At 39.6% G+C, this 20,174-nt stretch overlaps 1 pseudogene across 5 annotated transcripts in view; it reads left to right on the top strand.

Annotated features, from left to right (window-relative positions):
- Positions 1–19,689, top strand: part of LOC144307654 (protein GUCD1 pseudogene) — a 60,985-nt pseudogene extending 41,296 nt beyond the window's left edge. For 3 of the 5 annotated variants that reach the window (XR_013374430.1, XR_013374429.1, XR_013374428.1), the window contains 2 exons: positions 7,599–7,678; positions 15,615–19,689. The product of XR_013374430.1 is annotated as a protein GUCD1 pseudogene, transcript variant X3 (transcript). The remainder of the gene's footprint in view (positions 1–7,598; positions 7,679–15,614) is intronic. The other 2 variants (XR_013374432.1, XR_013374431.1) reach the window with 1 other exon arrangement.
- Positions 19,690–20,174: the final 485 nt, after the last annotated feature.

Below are 20,174 nucleotides of genomic sequence, written 5' to 3'. Positions count from 1 at the left end.
CCAGACCAAAAGATCTCAATTTCAAACAAATTAGTAGTTAATTTCAAACAATTTGGTAAGTGGTATTTTTTGCAGTTTGTTTCTAATTTCAGTGTAGTTAATATACAGTGTTATACTCATTTCAGGTGTGCAGTATAATGATTCAAAAATCCCCTAAATTACTCAGTGTTCATGAAGATAAGTGTACTCTTAATCGCTTTCACCCATTTCACCCATCCCCCCATCCACCTCCCCTATGGTGGCCATCAGTTTGTTCTCTATAGGTAAGAGTCTTTTTTGGTTTGTCTCTTTTTTATTTTATTTGCTTTTTTTTTCTTAAAATTCCACAGCTGAGTGAAATCGTATGTTTGCCTTTCTTTGACTGAACTATTTCACTTAGCACCATACTCTCTAGATCTATCCATGTCATGGGAAATGGCAAGATTTCATTCTTTTTTTATGGCTGAGGAATATTTCATCATATATTATATATATATATATATATATATATATATATATATATATATACACACACTATACATATATATGTGTGTATACATATATATACTCCATTACATATATATGATATATATCACATCTTCTTTTTCTATTCATCTACTGATAGACTCTATAATTTGGCTATTGTAAGTAATGCCACACTAAACAGAGGAATGCATTTCTTTTCAAATTAGTGTTTTCATATTCCTTGGTTAAATACCAAGTAGTACTGGTATTTAGTAGTGGAACTACTGGATCATATGGTAATTCTATTTTTAATTTTTTGAGGAACTCCCTACTGTTTTCCACAGTGGCTGCACCAGTTTGAATTCCCACCAACAGTGCATGAGGGTTCCTTTTACTCTACATCCTTGCCAAAACTCATTGTGGTTTTTATTTTAGTCATTCTGTCAAGTGTAAGATGATATCTTATTGTAGTTTTGATTTGCATTTCCCTGATGATGAGTGATGTTGAGCATCTTTTTATGTGTTTGTTTGCCATATGTTCGTCTTCTTTAGAGAAATGTCTGTTCATGTCTTCTGTCCATTTTTAAATTTTAAATAGATTGTTTTTTGGTGTTGAGTTGTACAAGTTCTTTATATATTTTGGGTACTAACCCTTTATTGGGTATGTCATTTGAGAATATCTTCTCCCATTCAGTAGGTTGTCTTTTAGTTGTGTTGATTATTTCCTTGCTGTGCAAAGCATTTTATTTTGATGTAGTCCCAGTAGTTTATTTCTGCTTTTATTTCCCTTGCCTCAGGAGACATATCTAGAAAAATGTCACTATGGCAGATGTCAGAGAAATTACTTCTGGTCTCACCTTTCCAGTCAGAGAGTCCCCTTTACCATTTCTTGTAGTGCTGGTTTAGTGGTGATGAATTCCTTTAACTTTTATTTGTTTAGGAAACTATATGTCTCTTTCTTTTCTTAAAGCTAGCCTTTTAGATAGAGTATTCTTGGCTGCAGTTTTTTTCTTTGAGCACTTTGAATATATCATGTCATTCCCTTCAGGCCTGCAAAATGTCTGCTAAAAAATTAGCTTAAGGTATTTGCCTTGTATGTAACAGTTTTCTTTTCTCTTAGTGCTCTTAAAACTCTCTCATCATACTACTATTTGCCATTTATATTATTATGTGTATTGTTGTGGACCTCTTTGGGCTGATTTTGAAGGCTGTCTGTACCTCCTGCATCTGGATTTCTGTTTCTTTCGCCAGATTTAGGAAGTTTTCAGCTATTGTTTCTTTAATAAATTTTCTCTCTCTCCTCCTTCTGAGAACTCTATAAGGCAAATGTTTTTATGCATGATGTTCTGGCTAAGTTCCCTAAGTCTATTCTTATTTTTTATTGTTATTTTTCTCTCACCTGTCAGCTTGACTGCTTTCCATTACTCTGTCCTCCAGGTCACTGATATTTTCTGCTTCCTCTAGTCCATATATTTCATCTAGTGTGTTTTGAATTTCAATTATCAAGTTCTTCAAGTCTAATTTATTCTTTTTTATGATTTCTATTTTTTGTTAAGGGTACCATTGACATCCTCCACTCTTTTCTCAAATCCAGTGAGGGTCTTTATGGCAATTACTTTAAATTCTTTATCAGGCATATTACTTATCTCCATTTCATTTAGGTCTCTTGCTGTGATTATTCCCTGTTCTTTCATTTCAGACATTTTCCTCTGTGTTCTCATTTTTCCTGTCTGTGTCTCTGTGTTAGGAAATTCAGCTTTGTCTTCTGCTTTTCAAAGTACTGTCCTTATGAAGAAGAAGTCCTATAGTGCCCTGCAGCGCAATGTCTCTTGATCACCAGAACCTGGAGCCTCAGGATTGTCTGATATGTGTGTTGAAACACAGTGGAGGGATCACTGTTAGCAAGTTAGGCAGTGAGTGCTGGCATTGCATTAGTTCCTACAGATGTCCATGTGTCTAGGCTGGGGGGTTAGAGTGGGAGACGGTGCCCTAAAGTTCCTTTGTTCTTGGAGAAGTGTCCCAATGATCCCTATTCCTATAGCATGTGCTCTGAGATTAGTAAACAAGTCTTCCTCTCATACCTCCAAAGTGTTTTTCAAACTGCTGCTTCCGTGCTGTATCTCTGCAGGGCTGTTTGTTATGCTGTCTCTTTAAGTGCAGGATTCAGTTTCCTCTTGCCCTCCTGGCTCTTCCATGGGCTTGATGATTTTTTTAAGAAAGATTTTATTTATTTATTTGAGAGAGAGAGCATGAGCAGGGAGAGGGGCAGAAGGAGAAGCAGACTCCGCACTGAGCAAGGAATCTGATTCGGGGCTCAATCCCAGGACCCTGAGATAATGACCTGGGCTGAAGGCAGATGCTTAACCAACTGAGCCACCCAGGTGCCCTGAGCCTGTTGATTTTTTAAGGTTCTAGCTTTTAAGTCCTGCTAATTGTAAGAACTCATGAAATTTGGCCCCTCTGGTTTTCTTTTTTTTAAATTTATTTATGATAGTGAGAGAGAGAGAGAGAGAGGCAGAGACATAGGCAGAGGGAGAAGCAGGCTCCATGCACCGGGAGCCCGACGTGGGATTCGATCCCGGGTCTCCAGGATCGTGCCCTGGGCCAAAGGCAGGTGCCAAACCGCTGCGCCACCCAGGGATCCCCGGCCCCTCTGGTTTTCAAAGCCAAATGTTATGGGGATTCATCTTCCCATGTGGGCTCCCCTGTGTGAGAATCTGTTTCTCTCCTCTTTCCATGCCTGCAGTGTCCCTACTCCCATAGATGGACCTGTAGGTCCATTTATCTCCTGATAGCTTTTGTGCCCTTCCTGCCCTCTTCAGTGTAACTCTTTTACATTTAGAGGCAGAGAGTTGGTTCTGCCAGTCTTTAGGTTGTGTTCTGGGCTATTTACACTATTTATGGGTGTTATCTAGTTGTATCCATGGAATGAGGTGAGCTTACAGTCCTCTTGGCCATCTTCCCTGGAAGTCTTAGAAACTCTTTATGTCCTAACAGCTTAGTGGCAACCTGAAAAAAAACTGTATACATAAATTGAGGAAAGTATATTTATATTTCACTTACTTATTATTCACTTACTTATTATATTGCTTACTTATGTGATACATGTTCCTCCTCAATGTTTTAAACTTTTAAAATCAGCTTGGATATCATCATTTCATGTTCAACATGGTTTTCACATAGTACTTGCTTTTCAATCACAAGAATTGCCAAAATCCCAGCTTAGTAAATGTCTGATGTCATCAGAAACAATGTAGCACAATCTAATGTTGAAATTGTGAAATATCTTGAGCTAGTACTCAGTGTGCTGACTGGTATGTGTCAAATATCATACTGTTTCCCTTTAAGTTTTAAAATATCCCACAGTGCCCCTGTGAATTTCCTGTATCTTCCTGTGGTACACTGGTGTAATTTGGAAACCATATCTCGTGTCCTTTTCCCTGTTTTGAGTGTTCCTTCATTTTACTAATAAATCTGATGAGTAGCCAACTTGGTAATGGATGGCCATGGTTTTAATATACTACCATTCTTGGGTAAATTCTTGTTATAAAAGCAACCTTATGATCCTATTCAAAGTAAAACAAACAAACTCCAAGTATTGTAATTGGGTGGTGAGGAAACAATTTTAGATGTGGCTAGTGCATATCTTGACTCCTTCATTCCTACCTAAAAGTAGGCAACCTATTTCATCCTTCAAAAGAACCACTTCTGTTCAGGTCTACTATTATCACCAGAGAATGTCCAGATTTCCTCTAAAGATACAGTTACTGTAGGGACCAGACCGCTGCACTCACATCATTGGCTCTGTCTGTTACTAACTCTGTGACTTTGCAGGCTACTTAACTTCCTTGTAACTTAGTTTTCCCATTTTTAACATGAAGACAAAAATAGCACTTATTGCATAATCCAGGGGAAAAGATTAAATGAGGTATTGCATATATAACATTTAGAACAGTTCTTGTCCCAATTAAGTGCTCAGTAAGTGTCAATCATTATTATAGGCAGAAATAATAGGGATCAGCGGTCTCCCATGAATGAAAGCTATATGAATGAGTGGATCTATGCCTTCCCTTTATCGTTTGCCTAGATCCAATAATAGGATAATGGATATTATCCAGTATAGGATAATGGGGAATCTGTAGTCTTTAGCTATAAAAAAGTGATCTCAGCAAGTGTTTCTGGTTATATGGGTCATCTTGATTTTTCTGGCTGTTTATACTGACCAAGTTGTTGGCAATATTAATTCATTTTGAGTTATGGGGATAGGACTATAGGTATGTGTACCAGTACTTGATGATCAGCCATATTTGGCTTTGAGAGAAAGAGAGAAAGGGAGTGAAGAGAGGAGTGAGGGGAGAGACAGAGAGGGTGAAAGAGCTTATTAAGGACTGACTGATTGGCATTCAGTTGAAAATAAAGGAGAGGAGAAGGTAAAAATGTACAGATTTTTGAATCCTTGAAAGGGTCTAATGCTAATTGCTCTATCTTTAGATCATTGTTCAGTTTACATTAAAACTATAAATGTGAGGGAAGAAAAAATAAAACAAACTTTGTAACTTGAAAGTCTTGAGTAATATGGTATTTCTATTTTATAATACCCAGGAGTAGAAAGAATCATAAAATCTCTACCAGCTGATATTGGTTTATTCAAAACAGCACACCACCCAAGACAACTGATAATCCCCGGCCTCCTGGATACCCCACTGAATTTTTTAAAGAATTTCCAATAATTTAGCTATATCTTCTTTTTTTAATCACTTGCATATTTCCAGAGAATATTTCAGAGACACTTTTAGGGGAAAAGGGCTACCTTCAGAACATTCTAGTTTCAATTATCTCTATCAAGAAAAAAAAGCACAAGGAAATGTCCCCAATGTCCTTAAAGGCTTGCCCTTATCAAAAATTGTTATATTCTTTTGGGTTAAGGCATTGAAAGTGATGCTAAAACACAAATAGATTCTCTGATAGCAATATTATTGACAAAAATTCACTTAGAAAATCTATGAGGAAAAGGTGAATTGTAAAAGATGTCAGTTTGGGAAAGAGAGTTAGAAAAAGGAGGAAATCAAAGAAAATTCTCGGATCCAGTTAATTTCTCTGGATGTATCCTGAAGGCAATTAGGACGTCGTGGTGGGAGGAGGGTGATGGGGGACAAAAGAGTTATTAATTTTGCACCTTTGTTTCTGGGGAAAAAAGAAGGCTCCTCATTGTCTCTAAATTGGCTTCATTTTAAGGCTATTGCTTTCAGGACTTGATTAATGAATCCAAAACAGATATTTTTTAATCAGTTTTTTAAACAGTCTGTAATGCTTTGGGAAAAAACTCAGTATTTCCCAGAAACATTAAAAAAAAGCAGTTTGTACATTATCAATAAGAATAACTGACAATGTTCCTCCTTCAGTGACTTGACCAAATTACCAACCTGATAGGATTTTTCTTAAGGAAAGCTGAGAAGATGTGTGCTGAAAACCATTATGAATATATTAGCAGAAAGTTCCAAGCCAACTACAAAGTTGAATATTCTATTGACCTACTCGTGTTTGGATCATTAGGATGCATCTACTGAGGAAGAGCCTGGCTGACTATAACAAAGGGAGTGTTTTCCATTCTCTATGGGAGCTTTCACAGGCTCCATGAAAATGAAAGCCGCTTTATGGAAGATGCTTGACCCCTCAAATAAAGACATCTCTGCAAAAGAGACAGGGCAAAGCATGAAAAAGAGGCAGGGCAAAGTCACCCAGGTGCCTCGTCCTAGGCTGCCCTCTTATAAATGTTTAAAGGAGGTGTAAGTTTATTGATAGTGTTCTGTAGTTGCATCATGCTGACATTGGTCTCTGGAGCAGACCTTCTGCGGTTACCTCTTCTTTGAATGTTTATCAGTAGGTGTGGCACTAGCGTCACGAAGGCCTGCCATCTGACTTCCTGCATCATACCAAGCATTTGTAGAGGACTGCCATGGACTAAGCACTGAGCTAAGCACTTTACATGCATCATAGAGCTCATTTCATCAGACCCACAGCTACATAATGTAGCCGCGTGATACTTCATATTGGTCTCTGTATTACTGAGGAAGAAACCAAGGTGAAGTCATCTGTTCAGGTCACAAACAAACCGGTGGCAGGGCAGGGATTTAAACCCAAGAAGTCTGGTTGCAGAACCTATTCCGCTGACCTCTCACCTCACTATATCAGAATACATAACCAAATCAGTTTGATTTCTTTGAAAAATGGGATTTGAATGTATATATCACTTTTTTAGAGATATAAAATTCAGAAGTTTAGAAATCTAGAACGTAGAAATGATTTAATCCACCCCTACTCTCTGTTCTTTTACAAGTAGGGAAAAGGAGGCACAGAGAGGAAAGGTGGCTTCATTTGGGGTTGAAAATATATGGTTGCTATGGCTTGAATGTTTGCATCCCCCCAAATTCGTATGTTGGAATCTTAATGCCCAATATGATGGTATTAGAAGGTGGGGCCAAGGCACCTGGGTGGCTCAGTGGTTGAGCGTCTGCCTTCGACTCAAGTCATAATCCTGGGATCCTGGGATCGAGTACCACATCAGGCTCCTTGCAGAGAGCCTGCTTCTCCCTCTGCCTGTCTCTCTCTGTGTGTGTCTCTCATGAGTAAATAAATAAAATCTTAAAAAAAGAAGGTGAGGCCTTTGGAGGTGCCCAAATCCTCAAGGTGAAGTCCTCATGAAGAAAGTTAGTAGTGCTCTTATATGAGACCCCACAGAGCGCCTTAGACCCTTCTACCACATAACGACATAATTAGAAATCTGAGACCCAGAAGAGGGCCCTCATCTGAGCACACTGGCACCTTGATCTCGGATTTCCAGCCTCCAGAGCTATGGGAAATTAATTCCTGTTGTTCATAAACCACCTGGTGTGTGGCATTTTGTTACAGCAGCCTGAATGGGCTAAAACAATGGGAGAGCCAGGATTAGATCAGACTTATGGCTCTTGATGTTCTCTGTATTATTCTGTCACGATTTTCCCCCTTCTTCCCTTCCTCTATTCCTCCTTCCTTTTCTTCCTTCCTGTTTCTCATTCTCTTTTATTCCTTTTTTCCTTCTTCCGTGTGCCCTTTGAATTTGTGTAAACCAGCATGTTTAAATGGCTGCACTGAGTACACTATAATTTCTTTTCTAGGTGTCTAGTTCCAGGTAAAGGCAAGTGATCCAGGGTAAATGGAGGAGCAGGAATAAGCAGTGTCCCTCAAAGGACAGAAGGTACACAGATCGATCTTATTACTGAGAAAAGCCACCATATCACACAGAACCATAAAATACTGTTTTATTTTTTCACTTTTAAGAAACCATCTTCTTCTTAACCTTATTAAAAGATTATTTACTTACAATGTTGTGCCCCCATTTGGATCACAGTTTGAGGCATGTTGAGATATATAAACTTGTATACCAACCTCCACTGTCAAGATATGCAGTACTCCCATCATCATGGAAGATTTCCCTGTGCCCCTTCTAGTCAATATCCTTCTCCAGCCCTCAGCTCAGAGAATCACTGTTTTTTCTGTGATTGCAGATTAAATTTGGCCTTTAAAGTGCTTTATAAAAAATGGAATCATAGAGTAGTATTATTTTTTTTCTGGTTCCTTTACTTGAGCATAATGGTTTTGCGGTCCATTTATGTTATTTTGTGTATCAGTCACCCATTGTTTTTTTTCCTCAGCATGATTCCATTGTTGTCTAGACCACAATTTGCCTATCCATTCACCATTTGATGGATATTTATTTGGGTGGCTCACAGTTTTTGGCTAGGACGAATCAAGATTTCATGAACATTCATGTTCAGATTTTTGTATGAATATGTATTTCATTGCTTTCCAATAGATTTCCGTACAGTGGAATTGTTGGGTTCCATGCTATTCATTTAACATTTAAGGAGCTGTCAAATTGTTTCCCAAAGTGGTTGTATCATTTTATGCTCCCACCATCAGTGCATAAGAATTACCTTTGCTCAAAAAAAAAAAAAAAAAAAAAAAGGATTACCTTTGCTCTACATACGTGAACACTTGGCATTGCCATTCATTTTTTTATTTTAACTATTATGAACTTATCTTCTTATTACTGACTTGTAAGGATTCTTTACATATGCTAGATACAGATTCTTTGTCAGAAAGAAGTATTGTGAATAGCTTTGGAGCTTTTCTTTTCAGTATTATAGGTGTTCTTTGAAAAACAAAGTTTTCAATTTTGATTAGATCCAATTTGTTAATTTATTTTTCAGAGTTCATACATTTTGTGTCCTTATATCAGAAAGGGAGACAGAACGTAAAGACTGCTAACTCTGGGAAACGAACTAGGGGTGGTAGAAGGGGAGGAGGGCGGGGGGTGGGAGTGAATGGGTGACGGGCACTGGGTGTTATTCTGTATGTTAGTAAATTGAACACCAATAAAAAAAAAATGCTTATTTACCCCAAAAAAAAAAAAAAAGAAAACTTTGCCTTCTCTAATAAGACTTTTCTCCTAGGTATTTTTTCCAGAAGTTTTATAATTTAAGCATTTACATTAAGGTCTGTGATACATTTGAGATAACTTTAGCATATGGCGTTAGGTAATTTTCAAAGTGATTTTATTTCCATATGGATAGCCAATTGTTTCAGCACCATTTATTAAAAAGACTTTCCTTTCCCTACTGATTTATATTGGCACGTTTATTGAAAATAAATCAACCATAAATGTAAGGGTTTATTTCTGTACTTTATTCCATTTATCTGTCTTTCTATCCTTATGCCAGTATCATTAATGCAACTTTTCATAAGTGTTGAAATTTGGGAATGTAAGTCCTCCAACTTTGCTTTTGATTCATCTCTTTATCCTCTTTTCAATTTCCAGCCTTCATTTAGAATAACTAATTATTTATTTAGGATTTTATTTGTCTCCACAATTAGCTTATTAATTAACCATCTGTGTTTTACTCTTATAATCATTGCTCTAAGTTTTATAATATATACCTTTACCTTATCATTGTCTAACCTCAAATAATACTGTATTACTTCATGTCAAATATAAGAACCTTTCAAAAGTAGGCTTCCATTTCCCCCTTCCTTCCTTTGTACTAATATTAGTACACATACACTAATTAAGATACATATACTAAGATACATATTATATACTGTATATATGTACATATAGTATAAAGTAATATATGCTCTATACACATAGTATATACTATTCTATACTATACTATATGATGCTATACTATAGTGTATATACTATACTATATTATGTGTACTATATACACATAGTATAATATAGTATATATTACTATATTATATTAATTAGTATATATTATATATATAATCCAGTCATGCGTCTATTAGAATACTTGATATTGTGTCATGTTTTACTTATGTTATCTTGACTTATAAGTCTTTGTACTGTGCTTTGTGTTGGATAATTTTTATTGCTAGATCTTCAAGTTCATGTATCTGTTTTCCTATAATGTCTAATTTGATATTAATCTCATTTAGTAAAATATTAATTTCCAATATGGCATTTTCACCTCTAAATTAAAAAAAATAATTTGCTGTTTTCTCATTTTCTTTATATCCTTCTTTAAATCACTGGATATATTAAGCATATGGCAGACATTTTAGTAACTTGCAGATACCTTGCTCCTTTCTCTGATTGTTCTATAGTTTTTTTGTGGTGGGTCTACACTATCCTTTGGACCAGAGCTAATTTTGTCCCACTACTAAAGCCTAATCCTAGGGCCCATGCTGAATGCTCTGTGTTGTCAGTGAGGTCTCTTCACCTTGCTTAATAGGAACTCAAATGATCCCTTGCCCTGTGTGAGCTCCGGGATAGTTTGGCTTACAGCACTTGTAATTATTTTTTCTCGAGAAGTTGTACTTTCCAGACATCGGGGGATTTCACCTTATATGTATGCAAATGAACATTCAGCTACTCATACAAATCTCTAGATGTCTTTTTCTTTGTAGCTCCCTCTTTTGCAGTATTCTGCCTTTCAAATTCTAGCTACCTCAGCCTCTTAAAACTCATATATTATTTTATTGAACTCAACAAGTACACCATGCTCTGTTTGAGTTTCCCCTCCCTGCACTGAGGCCCAGAAATTTCCTCCTGATAGAAAGCCAGGTAATTTTAGGGCTTAGCTAAGCTCTTTTTCTTTTTTCTGGGATCATAATCCTATGTTATCCATTTCGGTCTAATAACTGAAAACAGATGTTGCATATATGTGATCCAATTTTCTAATTTTTTTATGGCTGGAAGTTAATTTTATATACCTTTACTCCCTTATAGCCAGAAGCAAAAACTGACATTATCTTTTGGGGAAAAATTGAAATGCTCCAATATGGAATGTATATATTAGTTTTAAAAGATGCCTTCTGGAAAATGATGGAGTAGGGAACTACAGGATTTCATCTCCACAATAACAACTAATGAGCTGGTAAAAACTGTCATGATCAACTTTTACAGAACTCTGGAATAGAGTAGAATTTTTGAAACAACCAAAGTAAGGCTTAATGAAGTAAGAAGGTGCTGCCTTGCAATAAAACAGTAATGTGGCATTTTAAATAGCCAACTCCTAGACTGAGAGTGGCCATGAGGTAATGGTGCAGGTTGCTAGTATCAGAGTGAATGATAAAGACCTTATTCTTAAAGAATTGTGGTTGTCTTATTTGAGCTGCCTGATGGTTCATGAAGGACAAACCCATGAGCTTGCATCTGTTTTGCTTAATGAGGAGTGTTCCCAGGGCAGGGATGGCTTTTTGACTGGAATTTTCAGAAGTATTTAAAGGTGCAAGTTTTAGTTCTTGGCAGATTGTGGCGAGAAACAAGAGTTGGGGCAAGCAGCAGGCAGACCAGAAAACCTGGGAAAGATGATGTTAGGAAAGAAGATATGAGATGGAATAAGGGATTTTTAAAAGGCCCTATATATACCAAAAATTAAAAATGGCCATGGGTATGACCAAGACTGCCCACTTCCTCAGGGAAGTCCAGAGAAAACCTAATTATCACCTTTTGCTGATCTAAAGACTCTGTGTAAGCAGGAAGTGAAAGCTAAGGCAGAGTTATCAATGGCCTAGAAAAGTCCTAACACTTATTCAATCTGTAAAGACTGGAAGATTTATTTATTTATTTATTTATTTATTTATTTATTTATTTATTTATGCTTCAGATTTTTTTTAATAAAAAAAACTGTCAAAAAACTGTAGCTGACCATATGACTAATGGAAGACAGACTTCAATGATCACACATGACAACGATTACAGATTTTACCAAAAAAAGTTTTAAAAAGTCACTAAACAAGTAAAAAAGCCATTAAAAATGGCAAAACAAACTCCAGAGAGGGAAGGAAATGTGATTTCTACAGTTTCCACATTATAATGTTCAAAATTTCAATTTTCAATAAGAATAACAGGGTATGAAAAGAAATAAGAAACTATGATTCATTCACATAAAAACATATAGAAATAAAAACTGTGAGGAAACCCCAGCACTGGACATATTAGAAAAGGAAATTAAATCAACTGCTTATATACATTCAAGGAACTGAAGGAAACCATAAACAAAGAACTAAAAATAAGCCAAAACAATGATGTCAAATAGAAATTGTCAATAAAGATATAGAAATTATTAAAAAGGATCGGAATAGAAATTCTAGAGCTGAAAGGTAAAACAATTAAAATTTAAAATTCGCTACAGGAGCTCAACAGCAGATTTGAGCAAGTAGAAGACTAGCAGTCTTGAAGATAAATCATTCAGCTATCCACTAAGGAGTAGTGCTCATGCACTGCTGGTTGGAATAAGAATTAGTGCAGCCACCATGGAAAACAGTATGGAGATTCCTCAAAAAATTAAAAATAGGAGTGCCTGTTTGGTGCAGTCAGGTGAGTGGCTAGCTCTTGGTTTCGGCTTAGATTGTGATCTCAGGGTCATGAGATCAAGCCCCATGTGAGGCTCCACACTCAGCACAGAGTCTGCTTAAGATTCTCTCTCCTTATCCCTCTGCCCCTACCCACAACATGCACTCTTAAAATCTCTCTATTCTATCTATCTATCTATCTATCTATCTATCTATCTATCTATCATCTTTAAAGAAAAATTAAAAATAGAAGTACTATATGAACCAGCAATTCTACTTCTGGGTATTTATCCAAAGAAAATGAAAATGAACTAATAAAGATATATGCATCCTCATGTTTATTATAGCATTATTTACAGAAACTAAGACATGGAAGCAACCTGTGTCCATTGATGGATGAATGGATAAAGAAGATGTGGTATATATATTTAATGAACTATTATTCAGCCATGAAAAGAATGAAATCTTGCCATTGGCCACAACATGGTTGAAACTTGAGAGCAGTATGTGAAAAGAAATAAATCAGATAAAACAAATAACCTTATCATCTCACTAACAAGTAGAGTCAAAAAAATAGCAAGCTCACAAATACAAAGAACAGATTTGTGGGTGCAGGTGTGGGGAGTGGGTAGAACGGGTAAAAGTAGTCAAAAGGTAGAAGATTCTAATTAAAAATAAGTCACAAGGATGCAATGTACAGCATGGTGACTGTAGTTAATAAAGATATAGAAATTAATACTGTATTGCCTATTTGAAAGTAGCTAAAAGAATAGATCTTAAAAAGTTCCCATCATAAGAAAAAAATTGTAATTACCTATGCTAGTGTAAATTAACTAGACTTATTGTGGTGATCATGTCACAATTTATTCAAATATTGAATCATTATGTTGTACATCTGAAAGTGATGTTATATGTAAATTATACCTCAATTTTCTTAAAGGTGAAGAAATTAAAGGGTATATTTAGATACTTTGGAAAAAAACTCAGTTTATCTGTTTTTTCATTGGTAAATTTAATGTTACAATTTCTTATCATAATATGAATTTGTGTTAAACTTTTAATCTTTCCATATCAAGTATTTTGATATATTGATAATAGTTGAGTTTGTACACTGCACATGTATTGTCAGAGCTGTCACTGTGAAGCTAGCTTAGATATTACTAAAAGTGTACTGCAGCCACAAGCAGAATTACCATACACACGTGAAGACAAAAGATTATTTAGGGTGTTACCTCAACCTTTAGTTAGCTTGATCAAGAAAACAGAGAAGACTCAAAACTACTAAGGTCAAGTTGCACCTGGATGGCTCAGTGGTTGAGTGTCTGCCTTCAGCTCAGGTTGTGATCCCAGGGTCCTGGGATTGAGTCCTGCATTGGGCTCCCCGCGGGGAGCCTGCTTCTCCCTCTGCCTATGTCTCTGCCTCTCTCTATGTATCTCTCATGAATAAATAAAATCTTTTTAAAAATGATTTTAAAAATTGCTAAGATCAGAGATGAAAGCAGGGACATTACTACCAACCTTATGGAAATATAAAAATGAAAATAATTTTGAGGGCATCTATGAATAACTACATGTCAACAAATCAGATAGCCTGGAAGAAATGGACTGATTCTCAGAAAGACACAAACTACTGAAACTCACCCAAGAAGACATAGGATGTTGCTCCCATCTGCACGTACTAGAATGACCTATATGCTATAACAAGGGTTTAAACAAAGTGCTTGGGCAAGGGGTTACTTTAAAAAGACAGATTGATTTCAACTGAAAGAATCAGGGTGAGTTTAATATGTGGCATGGAGGTGAGCTGCAATGAATAAAATGAATTTCGTTAGATGGAAAATGTACTTCAGGTAGTGGGAGTAGCTGTGAGTAAATACATGGAGATTTGAGCTTATGCTGCTTGCTTGTTAAACTTTGTGGGCAGTGTGGTTGTAGTCTGTGTGTGTAGAGGGCTCCAGTTGGAGATGAGATTTAAAAAAAAAAGTATGTTGGGACTAGTGGATAAAGGGAGTTAAAGTGCTGTATTTAGAATCAAATCTGAATGATATGGTGAGCAATCCATACTTTTTTTCCTCAGGGGAATGAAGTGATATGATTTGTATTTGTAGACACATGCTTCTATAGGTAGTGTAGAGGATATATGATATATTTAAGGGGACAAGACACAGTAAGAGGTATTAGATTAACATTAGTGAGAAATAATGAGTACTTGACACAAGACGATGGTAGTATGAATGAAAAAGATAGTTTTCTTTATTTTTTCTTGTTTTATCTCATAAAACAATGCTTGAGAGATTGCTTTCTCTGGAGACAAACTGTATCTTTGTGTCATCTACAGAGTGATTATGCCCAAATGAGTTTGGCCTTATATATTATGAGTATGTGAAGGAAGTCTTATTCCTGTCTACTTAGAGGTTAGCCTCCAAGAAAAAAATAAGATGAAATGGAGATCCATTTGTACCTTGTTATTCTGAGCTTGAGGACATCAACCATGACACTTTTGAACATGATAGATTAAAAATAAGAGCCCTATGGAGGCTTTGGCTGGGTCAGTAGAGCATATGACTCTTGATCTTGGGGTTGTGAGTTTGAGCCCCACGTTGGGTGTAGAGATTACTTAAAAATAAAATAAAAAGTAAAAAAAAATAATTAAGGGCCTATGAATACTTTGAAGGTACAGCCTGTATTTTATATTAATAATTTAATGCAAAGCTTGTTCAATAGTATGAGTATAGTAATTATTTTTTCTTAGTGAATAATTAAAAACTATGAACTTCTCTAATGGTTGTGGTTTATAATTACAGTAACCACATGTTATAGGTTTTCTGGAGCAGTTCCAAGTAAGGCAGCCAAAGTTCAAAACACCTTTGCAATTTTCCTCAGAAACCCTGCATATCTGGGCCTTCCTTCTGTTTTTTTTTTTTAATTTTTTGTTGATTACATTACTAAGCACAGAACCAGAGCAGTAAACATCAACCCCCACCCCTTTGTGGACAGGTACATCTAAAAATGATCAAAATGTATAAATGAATTAATGTGCCACAATTATTTGACTTATACTAGGGGAACAAACAAGTTCCCTACGTCATCAGAACTACCCACCAAGCTCAACAGAATCCAATGATGATAAATCAAATTTAGAGTGGATAGATCTCAAGAAAGAAAAACACGCAAGTACCTAGAGGTTTGTTGGGCATCTGTTATTGTTTTGTTGGTTGTTTTAGTTGTTTTTGATGACTTGCAAACACTAAAAATGATTGATATGAGAGAAAGTAATAGGACATCTTACCTACGATATATTCATTTTCCTTCAGCCTTACATTTGACAATCCTTCTGATGGAAATCAACTGAAGACAAATCAGACCATGAATGCCGTCTTCTCCCCGCCACGCTGGCGGCGGCGGCTGTGGCTCTGGCTGTGGCGGCGGCGGAGGAACCCGCCACGCACCAGCCTTGCTCCCGCCCCACTCGGAGCCGAAGCTGCAGCCGGGCGGGGGCCTTGGGGCCTGAGGACGGAGGTGGAGGCAGCGGGGCCACCGCTGGAGCCGGGAGACTTTGTGCAGCTGCCCGTGCCCATCATCCAGCAGCTCTCCCACTGGGACTGCGGCCTGGCCTGCTCCAAGATGGTGCTGCGGTACCTGGGCCAGGTGGACGACAATGAGTTTGAGAGTGCCCTGCGGGAGCTGCAGCTAACCAGGAACATCTGGACCATTGATCTGGCCTACCTGATGCGCCACTTTGGTGTGAGGCACCGCTTCTGCACACAGACCCTGGGTGTTGACAAGGGCTACAAGAACCAGTCCTTCTACAGGAAGCACTTTGACACAGAGGAGACCCGGGTGAACCAGTTGTTTGCACAAGCCAAGGCTTGCAAGGTGCTCGTGGAGAAATGCACAGTGAGCGTGCAGGACATCCAGGAGCACCTGGCACAGGGCCACGTGGCCATCGTGCTGGTGAACTCTGGGGTACTGCACTGCGACCTTTGCTCCAGTCCTGTCAAGTACTCCTGCTTTGCCCCCAGTGGCCACCGCTGCTTCTGTGGCACCCCTGACTACCAGGGCCACTTCATCGTGCTGTGCGGCTACAGCCGGGCCACGGGCTGCATCTTCTACAACAATCCAGCCTACGCCGACCGAATGTGCAGCACCAGCATCAGTAACTTCGAGGGAGCCAGAACCAGTTACGGCACAGATGAGGACATCCTCTTAGTCTACCTGGATAGCTGACAGCAGGAGCCTGGCGTGCCCAGGCCCTGGCTCCCCACCCTGCCCCACCCTAGCCTGGCCAACTCAGGAGGCCTTGGCCCAGGCCCCGAGATGCTCGGGCTTGGATGCAGAACTGCAGCCTTGGCCTGTGTGACAAAGCCCCAGGAAATTCTTGACGCTGGAGGCATGCCTGCTTTGTCTGCCAGCGTTGCGTGTGTCATCTTGCCACTTACCTTACGCACCTGCTGGTTGGTGGAGGTGTCCCCAGAGCATCTGAGTAGAGCTTCTCCTAGGACCCCAAGCCTGACTTGAACTGTGCCCAAGGGACTTCCAGCCCTGTGGGTGCCCTTGTTGCCTGCATACCAGATCCAGGGCACAGGAGAAGCCTGAGCTTGTCTCCCCACAGATCTGGGGGCTGAACGCTGGAGATGCCACTTGTCAGGATGGTATCCACGTGTTTGGAGACCATGTAGCCAACTCTGGCCCCCAGGACTGTGGGCTGCTCCAGGCCTTGCTAAGAACTGCCTACCCCCAGAAGTGCTACAGACCTCCCTGGGCCCTTTGGTGGATGCCACCACTCCCTCCCGCCACAAGATGGGAACCCACCCAAGTTCCTGTGGCTGGTTGTGAGGCCTCTGGGCCCTGGAGATGGCTGGGCCTCAGGCCAGAAGGACCCTGGGCCCCGTACCCCTCACCCTCTAGGTACCATAGCACTGTGGAGTAGAGGGCCCTCAGGGGAGTAGACAGGGCCCTGACTCTTGCTAGCTGGCAGTGCTGAGTGTACAAGAATGCCTGACCCAGAAGGCCAGACACAGCCAGCCACCTGGGTCCCAAAGATCCCCCCTAACCCATGAGGCCTCCTGACACTAGCATAAGCCCTGATAGTGGGGCCCATTATCCGGGCATGGGGAGCCCCAGGCCTCACAGGGCTGAGTGCTGGGGTGCTAGGGCCTGCTGTTGAGGCCATGGTGGGAGACAGCCGTTGGCCTCCCACTCACCCTAATATTCATGCCAGGACCTTTTGCACAGAATGTTGAGGCTTTTCCGTCTTGACAGAGAAGGATGGTACCTGCCCAGGATCACACAGCACTGCACATAGCATGGACTAGAGCTGTTTCCTACTTTTTAAATTTTTTTTTTCTTTTCTTGGGGGGTGGGGCTTGTTTGGTTTCTTTGAGAATTAAGTTTTTCCACTTGTGGGGAGTGAGAGTTACCCTCAAGTAAGACAATAATAGATTACAGGTACTTCGGAACCACTGACACCTCTCTTCACAGAGCAGAGAAGCCAGCCCAAGTTCCCTTTCAAAGAGAAAGGGACTCACAGCTGAGGATGCTGAGTGCCAGGGCCCCTCACCCTACCTTACAGACAAAATCTGGCCATCAGTCTGGGGAGAGTTTGTCCAGGACAGTGATGGGGTTGGGTTTTGAATCCAGATCTGCTCTGAAAAACAAAGGGAACTGGATCATTCCCAAAGGAGACAAGGACACCCACCCCTCATGAGCTGTCTGGTAGAGGAGCAGGGCTGCCCCAGCAACCACACTGCCCCGTCCCCCTGCGTCTTGGTCTCTTGTTGGCCAAGGCATGATGCAGTGGCAGCTGCTACCCCTCTGGACTGCAAACAGGCTCAGCATCTTCTCCCAGCAGCCAGCTGGCACCTCCCCACCATGGCTGCTCTGGGGGCCAGAGACGGGCTTTGCTGAAGAAGGCTGTCAGAGCACCCAGCCTATTTGCTCCTCAACACCAGATGCAGCCTTTGGCCCAGAGGGAGGTGCTGTTAGCTGGTTAGCTAATAGGTTAGCCACCTTGGTGTCGGAGATTAGCAGTGTCTTCAGACTGTTCTTACTCTTTTGCCTTAATGTTGGGTGGCCCGAGATCCCAGGGAGCTCCAGTTTCATACCCAGGAATACCACGTGTGGCAGCTGTGGGATTTGGAAATCCTCAGGAAGGGTCTGGCTAAAATTGTGGTGAGAATAGACGCATCAAGGAAAGCCATGAAGAAGTGACGCTTTGGATGACTGGTGGAACTGTCATGGAAAGCAGCCTCCACAGAGGGTGGTCACAGCATCTGAGTCCCCGGGGCCAGCCACATATTAGAGGTCACCCTCTAGAAGATTAACAAGAAAGCTACCTGTGCCTGCGATAGTACCGTCTGCCTGGGAGGGTCATGGGAATGGGATGCAAATGCAAACCTGTTCTTGCACATGTCATGAAAACAAGGCTGGAGAAAACCCAGGCTTCAGGAACGTCTGCCCATGGCACGTGGCACCCATGACCCCTGCCCACATGCAGGGAGCCCAGCAAAGCCACACTGGACAGTTGGTTTTGTTCACTCCAGCCACACAGGGACAAAAGGGATCTTTTGCATTGCAGAGATTTTCTACATATATATTTTTTGTTTGTAATGAGCCATTCTCAATAAACATTATTCTCACTGCAAAAGAAAGAAAGAAAGAAAGAAAGAAAGAAAGAAAGAAAGAAAGAAAAAATGAATGCCTGTACTTTTGGTCCTGAATAATCTTGTTATTTCTGAAAGCATAAAAATCATGGCCATTAGTAATACCATCTCTAGGCAGCTCTAAATTAAAAAATGAAAAACACATTTTGATTGGTATGTAGGCTGAAAGTTCACATTTGGGGCTCTGTGGAAGACAGAGAAGGGTTACATGAAGAGGAGAGGAGGATGAGAGTTCAAGAGGTATCTACCAATGACATTTAAATGATGGCAAAGCTATTTCTGAAACAACAGGGTAAAAAAGACGTGTTGCAGACCGCGGAAGAGAATGAAAAACCCTGTGAAGAATCTAACTCCTGCATTTCCAGAATGAAATGCAAGAACTAATTGACTCAATGAAGAGCTTGCTTTTCAGAATACTAACGGAGACTTCTCATTTTCTGCTGCTCTAGCTGACAGATTTCACATTTTTACTCAACTGGTGTATTAATAAAACAATGTACTGTGTGGTCTCACTTTCATGGGCTTCTTGTTGACATGTTGACATGAATTTTCATTATTCTTATTATTATGCAACCTGAACACCCCTTTGGTTCTTTTCCATGAGTTCAAGCTGACAAGAAAGATTTCAACTGTCTGAATGTAGATTCCCAGAAAGGGGAAAAAAAAAAAAAAACTTTGTCAATAAGGGTTATAGAGGGAAGTTTAACTTCAATGGATAATTGGAAAAGAGAGGGAGTGTAGCTGCCTTATATATGAAAAATGAAAGGAACTTAGAAATAGAGAGAGAGAGACAGAGAAACAGGGACAGAAGAAGTGGGAGAGAGAAGAGAGGGAGAGAGAGAAGGGAAAGGAGAGGTAAGAAAGAACAGAAAGAAAATGAAGAGAAAGAAGGAAGACGGCAGGAGAGAGAGCGAGAGCGAGAGACAAGGAAGGGAAAGAAAGAGCTGTTAAAACTGTCAAGGGGGTAAAAAGGGAAGGCATTGCCTTTAAAACAGCAGAGTTTCATCTTCCTTTGGCAGGAGGATGTAGTAGTCATTGAGGAGGATTTCTCCACGGGAGGCAAATTGCCTGTGGATTCTGAAAATTACACTGTACTTATAAAACATTGAACATATCCCTGGTTACAAGTACTTAAGTATGCAATTTGGTACTTCTTAGGGAAAGTTTCACATTACATAAATTTGTGCTTCAGAGGCTTCTTCCCATCCTGGG

Source organism: Canis aureus, chromosome X (genome assembly GCF_053574225.1).
Source record: "Canis aureus isolate CA01 chromosome X, VMU_Caureus_v.1.0, whole genome shotgun sequence".
Taxonomy (NCBI): domain Eukaryota; kingdom Metazoa; phylum Chordata; class Mammalia; order Carnivora; family Canidae; genus Canis; species Canis aureus.
Note: the sequence above shows the minus strand (reverse complement) of the source record. Positions and strands in the feature narration are given on the sequence as shown.